Genomic DNA, 10,813 nt, shown 5'->3' on the forward strand with positions numbered 1-10,813 from the left:
TCATATACTCAATTGGATCAGAATCACATCACAAACCACCAATTAAGAAACAAAATTATTAAACTTACACTTATGTGATCACCGTAGGCAGCCACCCAGTTCCCACATCTGGGTGGGGAGCTGCTTATAGAAGCCCAGTTGTACAATCTATCCGTTAATGGTCACGTGGTAGGTCTTCTTTGCCAGTTTATGGCCCCGCCTTCAACAACATCATTGGAGGATCTGAGATGATAGACAGGGAAACTGTCCACTCTCTCCACGTTTAGAGGAGGAAACTGCCCATACCTCAAGGTCCAGTTCATACTGTAATTGCTTGTTATTCCGTGTGCCATACCTCAATGCCCATATCTGCCTTTGCGTTACCTTAATTTCTGCTTCCTAACATTTCTGATTTTTGAAATCTGGCTCACCCAATTTATCCAGACCCAGTTCAGTCATACCCTCCTCCAGGAAGCCTTCCATATTTATTCCTCTCACCTTTACTGGTAGATGGGAGTTTTTCTTTGCTATTAGGTGGGCACATGGATAGACATCAGAGTTGGGATGCCTGAGAATGATATGATCTCTGGAATCAGATAACCCCGGGTGAGGCACGGTGTGGTGGACCCAAGACTTGCACTTGGAATGTTGGGAAACCAATTGAGGTTGCCGTAACTGTGGGAAAGACAGGGGGATCCAACAAGTTAACTCATAGCAGCCTCCCAGGATTGGTCCCAGCAAATAATTCAAACAACTCTCTACTACTCTGTTCTGGATTTCCATATCCTTTCCTCCCTTTCTGTCTGTGAAGATCTTGCACCAGCACCAACAACAACCCCCCACCCTGCCCCCATGGCTCAAACTTAGGACTTGTCCCTATCACCTCAGTGGCTTAGTCACAAGCCACCTGCTCTCTGAGGCCATCCCTGATTTCATGTTCCCTTCCCCAACCCCAACAGGAGCAATTTATTCTGTTGTTTTAGGATGAATGATAGCAGAGCTTTGGATGAGCAGCAAAGATCATCAAGCGCCATGAGTATTCAAGAACACAAGGGAACACAGATATTTTTTCAGAAGGCCATCTGTGGAGTGATTTTTGCAGCTGCACTCAATTTCTGAGTCTACACAAGAGGGACCCTAGCTAGAGTTGACTACCTTGAATGTTGAACTTACTACCCCCAACTGTGGAAGGGGGATCACATGGTCTCTGGGTCATGTTAGTTGCATTAGCAGAGTCACTGTACAAGTTCCCTTGGGAGGGACACTCTCTAATGATAGCACTGTTCCACTCATAGGGAAGATTATTTTGAGGTGAGAAAGTGAAGCTGCATTGTGTGACTATGCAATATTTCATGATGATGCCTTACCTGCCCTGGAACTTCACAGCCAACAGTAGCTAGGAAAGATGTCCTCATAGTTTTCTTCAGAAGTCTGAAGAAAGAGCAAAATAAAATTGATTAAAATCAGTTCCAAGTGGTTAACCTTTGGGGCTGGGGTTGTGGCTCCAGTGATAGAGCACTTGCCTGGCATGTGTGAAGCACTGGGTTCAATTCTCAGCACCACATATAAATAAATGAATAAAATAAAGGTCCATCAACAACTAAAAAAATTTTAAAAAATCGATTCCAAACTGTGGTTTAAGAACCTAAAGCACCAGAGACAACTGGATTACTGAGCAGTGCTAAGAATACAACTGTAATAATCCAACTGTCTACATCTAATGTCTTAGCTTCCTAAATCTTAGTTTGGAACAGATGAGAAGCAGAGGGGATGGAATGGGGAGATGATAATCAATTGTACATAATTTCACTTAGGAGGAATTCAGCATTTTTTGTTTTGTTTTGTTTTGTTTGGGGAGAGTCCTGGGGATTGAACTCAGGGGCACTCAACCACTGAGCCACATCCCCAGCCCTATTTTGTATTTTATTTAGAGACAGGCTCTCACTGAGTTGCTTAGTGCCTCACCATTGCTGAAGCTGGCTTTGAACTTTCGATCCCTCTGCCTCAGCCTCCCAAGCTCCTGGAATTACAGGCATGCGACACCGTACCTGGCTAGGAATTCATTTTTGAGATCTATTGCACAAAAAAGGATAAGATATGAGGAAATGGATATTTTTAATAAGCTTGATTTAACCATCCCACAATGCATAAGTATATCAAAACATAATGGTATGTGTATGCATGAGTGTGTGTGTGTATGTTGTAAGGGTAAAAGAAATTGAAGTTAAAGTATAAAAGACCGGGCATTGTAAAGTTTCTAAGCTGCAAAGCCTGAGTTAAAATGTAAAGGACCAGGCATTGTAAACCTGCTTCTAAACTGCAAAGCATGGGTTAAATTCCTGAGGCAGTTAAGACAATGCCCTACTGGCCATTTAGTTGATTTATAGCCCGAGATCCTGTGCAGCTTGTCACGTAGGCATTCAAGGCCCAAACCAATCAGTTTGAATGTAACCCCCTCCTTAGGAATGACCTATCACTCCAGCCTGACCTGTTCCCGCCAATGAATGTACTAATCAAGTCTAGGAATTGTTGTTTGACTTTCCCGTGGTGTATGATGATTTGTTAAAGGAGACTGTGATGTATGTAAAGTCCCGCCCTCCCCAAAAAGTGTACTTAAGCATTGCACAACCCCTGCTCTGGGCTCTGGGCTGCTTTCCCTTCTCGAGTGGGCACGGAGCCCCAGCATGCTGGTTCAATAAATCCCCTTCTGCCAATTGCNTGTGTGTGTGTGTGTGTATATATATATATATATATATATATATATATATATATCTCACAGGTATTGTCCATGGAGGAGGGTTTATCCACTAGAATCTTGCTGCTCCTTTATAAACTGATTAAAAGTGGGTTTTTCCAGAGTTAGGTTTTTGTGATAATACCTTGATAAAGATCCAAAAAGGCAGGGGAGTTGTTATAGGTTTTGTCCAGCAATCACTGAAGTAATGAATCTAAGAACTTAAGTAGGGCTGGGGATGTGGCTCAAGCGGTAGCGCGCTCGCCTGGCATGCGTTGCGGCCCGGGTTCGATCCTCAGCACCACATACAAACAAAGATGTTGTGTCTGCCGAAAACTAAAAAATAAATATTAAAAATTCATTCTCTCTCTCTCTCTCTCTCTCTCTCTCAAAAAAAAAAAAAAGAACTTAAGTAGCATGGGGAGGGAAGAAGAAGAAGACTAGGATGGTTGCAATGAATCCCATTTCCAGGAACTCCCAATTCAATCCATACTTGTTGCTGATGCTCATCCCTCTGACTGACCTTTGCAGATGGACAAATGGCTGGATCCTCTCAATGCCTGACCACTGCATATCCTACATCATAGTTCACCTATGTTTCTATTATCTCTTGTCACAAGTCACTCTTGTTATATCCATAGTTTATCTCACATCCATGGCCTGTCTAGAAAAATGATCGATTTGTGTTCTCTATTAATCATTCTAGATAGAAGTTTAAGAATCTGGGCTTGAGGCATGTTGCTTGAATTAAAATTGCAGCTCTTCTTCTTACCAGCTGTTTATCTTTCAGAGATTTTTTGTTTTTCAGTTGAAGGTATTTAGTCCATTCAGGGTGCTATAAAAAATGCCCCGGACTGCACAATTTATAAACAACAGAAATTCATTGCTTGGGCTGGGGCTATAGCTCAGTTGATAGAGTGCTTGTCTTGCATGCACAAGGCCCTGGGTTCAATCCCCAGCACCAAACACACACACACACACACACACACACACACACACACATACACATAAAAAAATAAAAAATAAAAAACTTTAAAAAAAGAAATTCATTGCTCAAAGTCTAGAGACTGGGAAGTCCAAGATGAAGGTCCCATCAGATTTAGTGTCTAGTGTCTAGTGAGGACCTATTCCTTATTGATGCCACTGCCTGTGTATCCTCACATGGTAGAAGGGGCAAAAGAGGCTCCCTCACACCTATCTTCTATGATTTAGATCTTAAATGTTCCCTAAAGGTCATGCAGTGGCACCTTTGGGAAGTAGAGCCTAATAGAAGAAAGTTAGGTCATTGGGGTCATGTCCTTGAAGGTGATATTGCGACCCTGACTCCTTGTTTTCTGACTGCCATGAGGTGAGCAGATTTGCTCCACCACAAGCTCCCTGCCATGATGCTCTGCTTTACCATAGAGCCAAAAGCAATGCGGTCATCCAAACATGGACTGAAACCTCTGAAAATATGAGCCAAAAGAAATCTTTCCTCCTTGTAAGTTGATTTATCTTAGGTATTTTGTCTCAGCAATTAAAGCTAACACATTGTCCTATAAGGGCACTAATCCCACTCATGAAGAAAGACCTAATCACCTCCCAAATGCCCCACTCCTTCATATTATTACATTGAAGATTCTGACAGGAATTTTGGAGGAATACCAGTATTCAAATCATAGCATGTGTCCCTGAACCACCCCCCCCCCCAATTTATGTCCTTCTCACATGAAAAATGAACTCATTCAATATCAATAGCACCCCATTCTGGCAAATCTTAACTTGTCCCAGCACCAACTCAAAAGTATAAAGTCCAGAGTCTTATCTAAATCAGATGTGAAGCTGGATGAGCACACCTGTAATGTGAACTGAGGCAGGAGGATCACAAGTCCAAAGCCAGCTTCAGCAGCTTAGAGAGATCCTGTCTCAAAAATAAAAGAGGTTGGGGATGTATTTCAGAGGCAGAGTGTCCCTGGGTTTAATTCCTAGTACAAAAAATTTAAAATTAAAAATATCTATAAAAAGGGCTAGGGATGTGACTCAGTGATAGAACACCCCTTGGTTTATTTGCAGTATTGGGAAGTACTGGGGAGTACTTCAAATCAATCAATCAATCAATCAATCAGATATGAGTAAGACTCACATGTATGATTTATCTGGAGGGAAATTTGTCTCTACCTGTGAGCATATGAAATCAAACAAAAATCTTAGCACTCCAGAACAACTTTCTCTGACTTAATTTTCCATCTTCCAGACACACTGGGCCAGGAATTAGGACTCCAAGGCTTCTGGTTGCCCCCCTTTCAAGGCTTTGCACCACCCAAGCTATAGCTCTCAAGGTTTGGAGTCATTGGAGTAGCTGAGATCTCCTGAGGACAGAGAATGGGCTGAGGAGGAAACCAGTCCAGATCTCCAAGAAAGACTGATATGTGAAGGTGTGCTCGCTGGTTGGCAGCAATAAGGGAGACACAAAGGAGTCAGGGCTGCAGAAGCTAAGCCCCAGCAGTGTGTGTGTGTGTGTGTGTGTGTGTGTGTAGGCAAAACCAGAATTACAGCATCCTGGTGCTTGTGCTATCAGCTTGCTGGTCCCCACACCTGTTCCTCCTAAATGTAAAGGCATTCTGTGGCTCATTTATATGTTTGCTCAGAGATGCACATCCTACCATTTGATTAAAAAAAAAAAAAAGAAAATTCCCTACATGTTCTGAGAGGATCTCCCCAAAGTCACATGTTGGAGCCTTAACTCCTTAATGTGTCAGTGGTGGGAAGTAGCATAGTGGGGGATATTTGGGTCACAAGAGCTCTGATTTTATTAATTCTTTTCTTGCAGGAAAGGGTTAGCTATGGAAGGAGTTCAGTCCCCCCAATTTTGGTGCTGGGGATTAAACCCAAGGGCCTTTACCATTGAGCTATGTCCCCAGTCCTTTTTATTTCATTTATTTGGAGGCAGGTTCTTGCTAAGTTTTTGAGGGCCTTGTGAAGTTTCTGAGACTGGCCTTAAACTTGCAATCCTCCTGCCTCAGCCTCCCAAGTCTCTGGGATTACAGGTGTGTGCCACCACACCAGGCACAGCCCCCTTTTTTGTCTTCTGTACATGTCTGCTTGTCTTATTGCTTTCCCCCCATGCTAGAGTGCAGAATAAGGCCCTCACCAGATACTACCACCTAGTCTTGGACTTTTTAACTTCCAGAAACATGAACGAAAATAAACCTCTATTCTTTTTTTAATATTTATTTTTTAGTTGTAGTTGCACACAATACCTTTATTTCACTTATTTATTTTTATGTGGTGCTGAGGATCGAACCCAGGGTCCTGCACGTGCCAGGCAAGCACTTTACCACTGAGCCACAACCCAGCCCCTAAACCTCTATTCTTTATAAATCACCTAATTTAAGGTATTTCATTATAACAACAGAAAATGAACTAAGACAATCCCCAATATATCAATAGATAAAGGACCTGACTAGATGATTCATTAATTACTATGATGTTGGTCCCCAGTAACAGAGATGATTCCCATAAGTCATCCCAAGGCTTCCTTCCTCTTCTCCATACATCTTTGATCTCCTTAGCACTTTCTCCATCCACACCTTCCAGTGACCCCAAAACCCACCTTTGCTTCCTCTTCTTCCATTCTTTCCCAGTATGTCATGCCAAATGCTTTGAGTGATGAGGACCATGATAAGACTCGTCCACTATGGGAAATGGGCACACTGCTACACTTCTGTCCTGTGACATGAGTCATAAGCTCCAATAATTTGGGGGGACCCACTCAGACCATAGTAGGGAATTTTCTTTTTTTTATCAATATGGTAGGATGTGTATCTCTGAGCAAACAGATAAATGAGCCACAGAATGCCTTTACATTTAGGAGGAACGGGTGTGGGCACCAGCAAGGTGATAGCACTGACACCAGGATGTTGTAATGAAATATGTGCACTGAACCTGGGATGCTTAGCATGTGGGGCCATGCGGTTTTTCATCTAGAGTACAATCTGCTAGAAACAGATTTTCTGAGACAAAACATATTAGATATTTATATGGTTTTGAAATTCATAACCAAAATGTACTCCACAAACCCGTGACCATTTTAAACTCTCTTTACAAATCGAAGAGAATGCTCATTTCTCCAATATCTTATTAAAACTGGATACTAAATAATTTCTTTAAATTTTAAAACCTACCAGAGAATAAGTAAGATCTTGTGATTATTATAATGGTTAATTTTATGTTTCAAATTCACTGGATCAGAGGGTGCCCCGACATTTGATCAAACATTATTCTGGGTTTGTCTGTGGGGGTGTTTTGGATGAAATTATAATTTAAATTGGTATACTGAGAACAATGGATTGTCCTCCCTAATGTGGACAGACAGAATCCGATGTATTGAAGGTTTGAATAGAACAAAAGCCTGATCCTCAAGTGTGTAAGAGGGAATTTCCAAATGCCTGAAAGCCTTGAGCTGAAAAATCAGATTTTTCTTTCAAATGGACTTGAACTGAAACTTGAGCCTGTAGGCCTTTAGACTAGAATCAGCTTTTCAAGTCCTTTGTGGGGTTCAGAATGAATTTTTTTTTCTGGAAATTCACTATAACCATTCTCTTGGGGAAATTGTTTTTAAATCTGTGGTGTGTGTACATGTGTGTGTTGTGGTGGTAGGGTATGCATACCCAGGGCATCCGGCATAGTAGGCAAGCACTTCATCACTGAGCTATATCACTATTAGCCTTTTTTTATTTTATTTTGAGACAGGGTCTCCCTAAATTGCCCAGGCCAGCCTTGAACTTGTGATCCTCCTGTCTCAGATTCAGATTGGGTGGATTACAGGCTTTCACCCTTGCATCTGGGACTGATGAATTTTTAGAGGAATTTTGCTCACTTTTTTTAATATTAAAAAACCACTGACTACTGGCCAGGCATGGTGGTGCACGCCTGTGATCCCAGCAGCTCCGGAGGCTGAGGCAGGAGGACTGCAAGTTCAAAGCCAGCCTCAGCAAAAGCGAGGCACTAAGCAACTCAGTAGGTCTCTGTCTCTAAGTAAAATACAAAATATCACTGGGGATGTGGCTTAGTGGTTGAGTGTCCCTGAGTTCAATCCCTGGTACCAAAACAAAAAACAAACAAACAAACAAAAAAAACAACTACTGACTACTATAGAATATAATAGCGTATAAAACTTAAAGTAAAAAAAAAAAAAGCAGATGTCGAAGGTCGAAGTAATAACATGTACCCTGTGCTCATACTTTGTTGCAGGATTATACCCTAAGCAAATTAATAATAATAAACCACGTGAATCACTAAGAAAACGTTAATATTGTACATTAAAATATTTCTTAACACTAACATTCCTTACATAAATTGTTCACTATCTGTTCTTTGAATAAGCTGATGCTTATTATATTAACTAATATTTGGGTCATTCCTAATTAATGCTGCAAAGAAACCACATCTGCAGCCAGGGAGATAATGCTTCTCACGCTGAAAGATGAACAAAGAAGCAGGAAAATAAGTGCACTGAGCATCACTCAAGGGGGATCTACAGCCAAAAATAACAAAAGAATACCCAAGAGCTGATGAATGAGGGGCAGGGAGCTGTACCTGCGGGAAGCCTCCTCAGGTTGCAGGACATGGACCCTTCAGATCACCAAAGGCAGGGGGCTCCTCCCTCACCAAACAGTGCCAGGTGTCCTGGGCTCCCACCCTGCTCCCGGTTGCTCACCCAGGTCCCACAATAAGAAACGCCATCCAGCCCCTCTGATACCAACCCCTCCTTCTTGAGGGCCTCATACCCGCCCCCGCCCCATCTGGCCCCAGAGCACCCAGAGACACGCCTGCGCACTAGCGACCACCAAGGCTTCTGAGTGGAGCCCGCGCAGGCGCAGGGACCCTGGCCCGTGGCNTACACACTGGACACACCACCCACAGCCGGCCGCTGCCCACCACCCCTGCCAGACCACCGGACTGCATCGCGCTCTGCCCACACGCCTGTGCTGCGCTGCGCTGCCATCGCCTTCCACCACACTCACCGACAGACTGCCGCTCCTAGTGATCTGGACTCTCCTTGGAGGTACCTGAGCTGGCCACAGCCCGTGGACATTGATTCACCCAGCTGGCTGCCACCGCCCCCTCCCCAGAAGGGGCCAGCCAGCCTTTCATCTTCAGCACATCCCATTCCCTCCCTCCTCCCAGAGACCTCTTGTGTTCCTGGCAGCCAAATGGAGTCTCTCATTTTCTCCTGTGGACCACTTAGTTTTCCCCAGAATCCAGTTTTCTTCTGAATGTGCAACTGTCTCTCTGATGTGTGTGCCTTTTGTTCAACACAGTAACCCGTGTACTCTTTCCAGCTCTTCTACACTACCTGTACAAAAGTTTCTTTTCCTTACTTTCAATAAATGTCAGACACTATTTAAAAAGAAATTGAGTCGTAATGAGTATGGCCCCTTTCCCTGTCTGGTCCTGTTAATGGAGCGTATTTCTTCTTGATTCTTGCCATTATAAAACAGAAGATAGTCCTGTGGTGGTCCTGGGAATGAACACCCTACTTGCAGCCATCCAAGCCCAGATGATAAATCTTTTTTTTAATATTTATTTTTTAGTTTTAGGTGAATACAATATCTTTATTTTGTTTCTCTGTGGTGCTGAGAATCCAACCCAGTGCCGCACGCATGCTAGGCGAGCACGTCACCACTTGAGCCATATCCCCAGCCCAATCCCAGATGATAAATCTTTAAAACCAGCATTTACATGCCCCTTAGGAAATGATTATTTTGGCAAAACAAAAGGTATAGGTAAATCATATAGATGCTTTGTAAGAATGTTTTTCTTGTTTCCCAAAAGCAACCTGACAGCACAGCATCTAGTTATTAAAATCACAAATCCCACACATTTGTTGGTGGACACTTGTCAGACTTTTATTTAACCCATTATTCAGGGAACCAGCGGAATGACATAAAAGTCTTCAATAAAAGCATTTAGATTTGTATTTCTTTGCTTGTGTATGTAGTGGAATAAGGAATCAGAACTGTGTTTATTAATTCAGATACAAACATGGTTGATTGATGACCGGTAGGGCTATACAATTACAATTTTCCCTAATAGTTAGAAAAAGAAAGAAACATAGTACTTTACATCTCTCTGTAAAGTATGCTTATCTCTTAAATCTACTATATTAAAGAGGCTTTGCTACCTCAAATATCACTGGGAAAAGTTAAATGTCCCAATAGTGTCAGATAATCCTAAGGTGGGCTTGCAGTATAACAATCAATTCTCTTCCTTATTTCTAATGTTTGATTTTTCCAGAACATACAAATGAGGAATAAATCACAAGACTGTTTTTTAAAGTTATTCCTTCTGTTCATTTGAACAGGTAAATTTTTGCCATTCATTTTTAAAAACTATTTATTTATTTTTTGGTTATAGATGGACACAATGTCTTTATTTTACTTATGTGGTGCTGAGGATCGAACCCAGTGCCTCACACATGCTAGGCGAGCATTCTACCTCTGAGCCACAACCCCAGCCCTTGCCATTCATTTTTGATTCATAGAGAGTGTACATGGAACTAGAGGTACATTATCTACATTATGTCTGTCATATTTTTTATTCCCAGGAATAGTAACATCATTAATTTGTAATTTGGAATGTCAGATCAAAGTTTTCTTGACATCAGAGACAAAATTCAAATTGCTTAGTACAATGAAGCTTTGTGATTTACATGCTTCTTAAAATTATTGAAACCAGGGTAATTATGAGGGCCAATTCAAGGTGCTGACAGCCTTTCTGGATGGGTGTAAAAGATAATCATGCTTGATATTTACTCTGGTTTTTAATAGATTCTGCTGAAGCAGTTTGAAAAACGTTTTGAAGCATTTTATTGAGTAAGTCTAGCATGTTCCCCATGATCTGTGTCCGCCATTTGACGCAGGTCAAATGGCCAGGGACCTGCTAGGTATCCTTTGAGCAGTGTTGGCAGGCCCTTACCCTTCTCAACAACAATTCCCCTGCAGTTTTTTTTTCTTCCTGCTAAGATGGCTCTGTCTGGGAAAGTTTCCCTTAGTCTATTCAATCATCCCATGCTACAGATGTCTCTTTTAGTCTACAGATGCCTGGGGGGGGGGGGGG

General features: G+C 42.2%; 1 long non-coding RNA gene across 3 annotated transcripts in view; it reads right to left on the reverse strand.

The window, feature by feature from the left end:
• Positions 1-9,122, reverse strand: part of LOC125614225 — a 30,943-nt gene extending 21,821 nt beyond the window's left edge. For 2 of the 3 annotated variants that reach the window (XR_007344828.1, XR_007344830.1), the window contains exons 1-4: positions 1,945-2,077; positions 1,347-1,410; positions 478-654; positions 69-222 (exon numbers count right to left, since the gene is read on the reverse strand). This is a non-coding gene — a long non-coding RNA (uncharacterized LOC125614225). Of the gene's footprint in view, positions 1-68; positions 223-477; positions 655-1,346; positions 1,411-1,944; positions 2,078-8,290 lie in introns of those variants that run through there. The other variant, XR_007344829.1, reaches the window with a different exon arrangement.
• Positions 9,123-10,813: the final 1,691 nt, after the last annotated feature.

Source organism: Marmota marmota, unplaced genomic scaffold (assembly GCF_001458135.2).
Source record: "Marmota marmota marmota unplaced genomic scaffold, marMar, whole genome shotgun sequence".
Lineage (NCBI taxonomy): Eukaryota > Metazoa > Chordata > Mammalia > Rodentia > Sciuridae > Marmota > Marmota marmota.